This window comes from Myotis brandtii, unplaced genomic scaffold (assembly GCF_000412655.1).
Source record: "Myotis brandtii unplaced genomic scaffold, ASM41265v1 scaffold240, whole genome shotgun sequence".
NCBI classification, from domain to species: domain Eukaryota; kingdom Metazoa; phylum Chordata; class Mammalia; order Chiroptera; family Vespertilionidae; genus Myotis; species Myotis brandtii.
The window spans coordinates 144,360-150,439 of NW_005359064.1; the positions used below are offsets into that span (position 1 = coordinate 144,360).

Here is a 6,080-nt window from a genome sequence, read left to right on the forward strand (position 1 = left end):
CTGTGGGCAGGAGCAGGAATGGATGAAGCAGAGGGGTGCATGATGAAGGCAGTGCAGTAGCAACATTAGCCTAACGCATGTGAGACCAGATCAAGAGAAAGAAAGCCAGCATTATTCAAAGTGGCTCGTGGTAGTAAGTTAGACAGCTGGTGATCATTTGCAGTGGTAACAGGGAAAGACAAAAATAAATCAGGGAGTTCTTTAAAGGAAAAACTAAAATTCAGAGAGACAATCTGGATACGGAGATTTTAAAAAAAGAAGAAAAGTAAGATGAAGCCACCACGGTAACCGAAAGAATGTCACGGACTGGGAGAAGCAGAGAGGGAGTCATTGAGGCAGGAAAGAATTACTGTGCTGGGACTGCGACAACAAATAATCACTTTCTGAAAGTAAAATTCTGTCATTACAAAAATGTTGGAAGGCATTTAAATGTGTTGCAGTGTGAGGTGTGTTTTTTCAAATCTAAATATTCTCTTTTAACTAAAAATGATCTACTAAACTTAAGCATCTTCTTTATTGTTGTAGAGAATGTCCTGGGATTCTGGTAGGAAATTGTGGAGCAATGGAACAAAATGCAAGAAATTCTTTAGGGAATGGGAGAAGATGGCACTTTCCATAAATACTGAGTTATCTAAATTTGACATTCCCACCAGCAATACAGGAGGTTGTCTGGCACAAGAATTCGAGTCATACTGCCTGCTGGGCCAACAGATCAGACTTCAAGATAACTTCAGGAATGAAAAGATCCAAACTTCAAATGGTGGATTCAGAAAAGAAAAAATAATGTCCACCACACTGAAATCAGAACCTTATGTAAGTAAGTCTACGGGGTTTCTGGATTAACAGCCTGAGATAAACGCTTACCTAGGCAAGAATGTTATCCACCAAGCTGATGTGGAATCTCACTGTCTCCATTGTCTGTCTCCTGCCCCCAAGCAAGACACAAAATCACTGGGAACAAGTTAACGCAAAGAAAGCTCCCCTGATCCAGACTTGAGAAAACAAAGACCCAAATAGAAGGGCTCTGTGCTATTAAGTGGTTACTCTGGGTAGGGACTGTCACCCTCCACACAAAGGACATGAAAATGCAGCGAACCCAGCTACAGTGTGGTATTGCATGCTGAAATAGCTCCCTAGAAGGCATGTTCCAAGTTCATGACCTTAACTAAATTACTTCTATAAAAGATTGTTTTCTCCTCATTAATTTTGAAATGCATTTATTTAATCAATTGTCCATAGATACATATTAGTATTTTAGAAATAAAACAAATAAAAGAATTATTTGCAAACATAAAAAGCTACATATATCTTTCATAGGAGACCACAGTTCTCTTGTTCATCCAAACATTTCTGAGGAATGTAACTAAAAATTTCACCTAAGATCTATCATCAAGAGTTCTCTCTAGTTGTCTTCAGTTAATTTTTCTATTCAAAGTATAGGCTTAACTTTATTCACTTGGAATTACTTTTTAAAAATAAGTTTTCTCACCGGTTTGGTGTGGCTTCATGGCTGAGGCTCAACCTATGAACCAGGAGGTCACAGTTTGATTCCTGGTCAGAGCACATGCCCAAGTTGCAAGCTCAATCCCCTGTAGGGGGTATGCAGGAGGCGGCTGATCAATGATTCATTCTCTCTCATCATTGATGTTTCTATCTCTCTCCCTCTCTCTGAAATCAATTTCAAAAAAAAAATTTTTAATTAAGTTTTTCTGTGCCTGCCATAGGTGTTCCAATCACGAGTGATATTTATTGATGAAATAAATAACACACTATGCTAAACTTCTAATAGAATTATCCTCAAATTTGACTTCTCTACAGCATACATCTCCTAAGATATAGTTTTAAAAATTATTTACTGTTTAAGGAATAGCTTATTACTACTATTGTAAACAATACTTTTAGAAGCGCACAATGTTGGGAAGTCAACTGATGATCTAGTTTTTAAATTCCAAAAGATCTAGGCAACATGGATCTAATGCCTTTCTGTGAAAGACCGTCTTGGAAGGAACAAGTTGGAAGGTGGACATTTTACAAGTATGTACATCCATTAAGTGATATATTACTATCCTGCAATGGGTGCATCGAAGGAGTAGAATGGCAGTGGGTAGTGGAGAGAGGAATATCGTTCCATATTTTGTCAGGAAACAACCGGTACCTCCCTTATACTATTAAGGAAGAAGTAGGTTACGTAAGTAGCTTGCTTTTGAGTTACATGAAGAAATGTCTATGGAAGGGTACTCAAGAAAACAAAAGAAAATGATAAAGTCAAGACTTAACTTTTCCCTCTACAGCCTTTAGTACCTTTCGAGTTTTCTACCATGGGCATGGATTACCTATTCAAAAATATTTTTAAGTTACTTGATTCTTAAGTACAGATCTTAATTTCAGTTTGACTCAGTAAAGGTAGGTGGCTGTTAATGTTCAGGAACATTGCAAAGGAATGAATACACAGATGTAACTAAAACAATCCCTTCCCTCAAGAAGCCCAAGCCAGAGTGAGGCAGAGTGGCCAGCCGATTGTTGACACCACCATGGAAACAGCAAGTATGACAGCAGCGCTAGGAGAGCAGTGGAAGAGCATCCAGGGACCGGGAACATTTTCCAGGGGATTAGGACCCACACAGGGCACTTGTCCTGCACGTAACAGCCCATGTGCCGGCAAACACTGGGGAGTTATGAATAGGTGCAGGTGTGCCCAAGATTACACCTGTCAGCTCTGGGACAAAAGGTGTGCTGGAGTCTCAGCCTCCTCGGTTTATCCCCAATGTGACCTGCCCCAGAGTCATTCTGTATGTGCATGACATGAAGTGAAGGGTTTAGGAGGTGTTGGTCCAACAAAGGGCGGTGATGTTCCTAGAAAAATCAGCGGTGGCGGTACTGACCAAGAAGGGAGGCCTGGTGGGAGAATCATCACAATATTTCCTGGGAAAAACAAACAACTGCCGATCCTAATCAGCAGTGGGGGCAGAAGATGGGAGACAGATTGCAGATTTTCATTTGGTTAAATCAACAACTCTTAATGTGGGCAGTGAAAGAGGGAGGGGAGTTGGAGGGTGAGCATGCAGGACAGGCGGGCAGTAAGAGCCACCATCATGGATTGCATGCCTGTGACACTAGGACATGCCCAACACTGTAACTGTTTTCATGTGATATTTAATCACATTCATCCCATCCTTTATAAACAGGAAGACAGATGTTAAGAATTCAGATATGGCCCAGCGTGGCTTAGTGGTTGAGCATCGACCTATGAACCAGTTTGATCACAGTTTGATTCCCGGTCAGGGCATTGCCAGATTCCCAGTGTGGGGTGTACAGGAGGCAGCCAATCAATGTTTCTCTCTCATCATTGATGCTTCTATCTCTCTCCCTCTCCCTTCCGCTCTGAACTCAATAAAAATGTATTTTTTAAAAAGAATTCAGATATGTAAAGAAACTTGACCAATGTCATGGCTCATCAAAGTGAAAAGTCTGGTATTTGAGCCCAAGACTCTATGATTCCTAATCCAGACTCCAAGTTTCTAAACAATTATATACATCAGAGAATATAGCTTGGAAGAGGGCCTCTCCAACAGGTCTGTGCAAAATAGTAATACTGTAGTGATGCTTGCAGCTAATAATTACTGAGGGCTAACCCTATACTAAGCCCTGTTCTACACACTTTTATTGCATTGTTTCTAGTTCATCATTAACAGCGTCTTCCAGGGAGACACGATTATTATTCCCATTTTACAGATGACAAAAACTAAAGCACAGAGAAGCTAAATAATTTGCCCAATTTCCCACTAAGAAGGCTAGAGCCATGGTCGGCAAACCGCAGCTCGAGAGCCACATGCGGCTCTTTGGCCCCTTGAGTGTGGCTCTTCCACAAAATACCACGTGCAGGCGCGCACGTACAGTGCGATTGAAACTTCGTGGCCCATGCGCAGAAGTCGGTATTTTGTGGAAGAGCTGGTATTTTGTGGAAGAGCCAGCCACACTCAATGGGCCAAAGAGCCGCATGTGGCTCACGAGCCGCGGTTGCCGAGCTGCAGTTTGCCGACCACTGGCTAGAGAATACAGCACATAAAGATTTATCTTGTCATTTTCCTATAGAAACTTCCTGTAGATAAAAATGAACATCCATAGGACTTTATGAATAAACTATTATAAAATGGTAGCGTGTTTCAAGGATGATTCCCTTGAAATAAGTGGTCTTATATACATTTTATAATAGTGGCTTTTAAAGCAGTACAATTCTAAGAGGGGCAGAACAAGACAGAACAGTGTATATGTTTATTCCATATCCTTGTCACATGTGAATTCTCCATCATGCTAGATTAACTACAGATGTAGGCTTTATATTTAATGTCTGAAAAAGAGAGAGGAAAAATGGAGTGGGCCAAAATCCAGGAGATGTAGGAGGTGGGCAGTAATGTTTTTATTACACATATCTTTGTTTACAACTGCTAAAATCAATATTTTTTATTGGCCCTTACTTGGGGAATACAACTAAAAAAAAAGGAAAATGCACTTTTTGAAATCCATTCAGGCACACACATTTTACTACTGAATACATACATGCTAAATATGAATACTATGTTATTTATGAGAATGAAGTAAATTTTCTTTCATTCACAGAATAGACATTTTTTCTGTATACTTGGAATTGTCTGTTTGTTACTTAGAAGGGGAAAGGGCAGTTTAAAACAGAAGAGTTGATGAGCCAACCTGTGAAGTAACTATAATTCTATGTAATTGTGAGCTGTGGATTTAACATATTATTTGTAGAAACATACCACCTCATACATATATAGAGCTTACTTTAAGCTGGTTACATGTCAAAGGAAATTAAGTCATTGGGTCACATACTGTGAGTCATAAAGTAATCTGGAGAAACTGCAGAAAGGATAGAGGGCTACTGATCATGTAAATGCTATTAGATAATCATTGCTTTCAAAAACATAAGCTACCTCAGAGATGATACAGATCAGTATTATTTTATTATGACCATGTTATATAATTTCACTAATTCATGCTATCTACATGGGACACAGATTATTTTTTTAAATCAGAACTCTCTCAAAGATGCCTGTTAGGAAGGGTGATGGTTGATGGGGTGGGGACTGAAGGCGGTGTGCCAGATTCAAAGGCTCCAGCTGTGGGTGGGTTTCCACAGCATCTTAAAGCAGGAAAGCCCCAGGTGGTCCACTTTCTCCAAACACCATTCATAATCGCCCAGGCAGAGCGCTGAGCCCCTGGAGGGGCACGGAAAACATGAAGGGCATCTCCTCCTCCCTCCAGGACTTTCAATTTCTTATAACAATAAAGCTGAGTCAAGCTGCTCGCTCTCCACCCTGTGGGAAACTGGGACGCGTACACTTTCTGCAACTTGAGGGAAAAGAGTTCAGCTCCCAGCTCCAAGCCTTCTCTCTCCTAGGCCCGCTCTTTTCTTTCACGGATAACTATGCAAATTCCCCTCTCTCCTGGCCCTAGCTGGGCGCAGAGCTGATCTATTCAGAGCTGTGTTTCCAGCTCCGGTCCAATGCTTTCATCATGAATGCTTGAATGAATGACATGGTCTTGTTTCTGAAGACTGACTAACTCAGCACAATGCCCAAACACATTTTTCCCACGACAGTATTTCGCATGCCACCTACCTATTTTTGACACGTGCTTTTTTCTTAAAATGTATTTAATAAAAGATGTATGTGTACGCATATGCCCCTGGCCATGTGTTGCATCCATTAAGATGTTTTCAACATCTTGTGACCGCTTAGCCAACAAGCGAGCAACGCTGGGAAGATTTAACCCTATGGGCAGAGTGAGCAATGGAGTTGGGTTGCCCATACACAGAAAAGAGGGTTTCTTTTTCTCTCTTGGCATTGACAGAAACTATGAATATTCGCTTCGGGTTTCTGTTCTTCCCAAACCTTGCCACCAGAGCCACTGGACCCGAGCAGGCGAGTCCTCCCTTCGCCAATGGCTCTCTCACTCCAGAGTGACCAAGGTCTGAACCGGAGCCGGGAACCAGCGGGCTCGGCCCCCTGGAGACGCCAGGCACAAAGAGCGCGGTTGGGAGCGCGCATCTGCGCCCCAGACGC

At 41.6% G+C, this 6,080-nt stretch overlaps 1 protein-coding gene across 1 annotated transcript in view; it reads right to left on the reverse strand.

Annotated features, from left to right (window-relative positions):
• Positions 1-6,080, reverse strand: part of LAMA1 (laminin, alpha 1) — a gene marked incomplete at its 3' end in the record, with an annotated part of 154,155 nt that overhangs the window by 141,058 nt on the left and 7,017 nt on the right. The gene's annotated exons all lie outside the window — the stretch shown is intronic.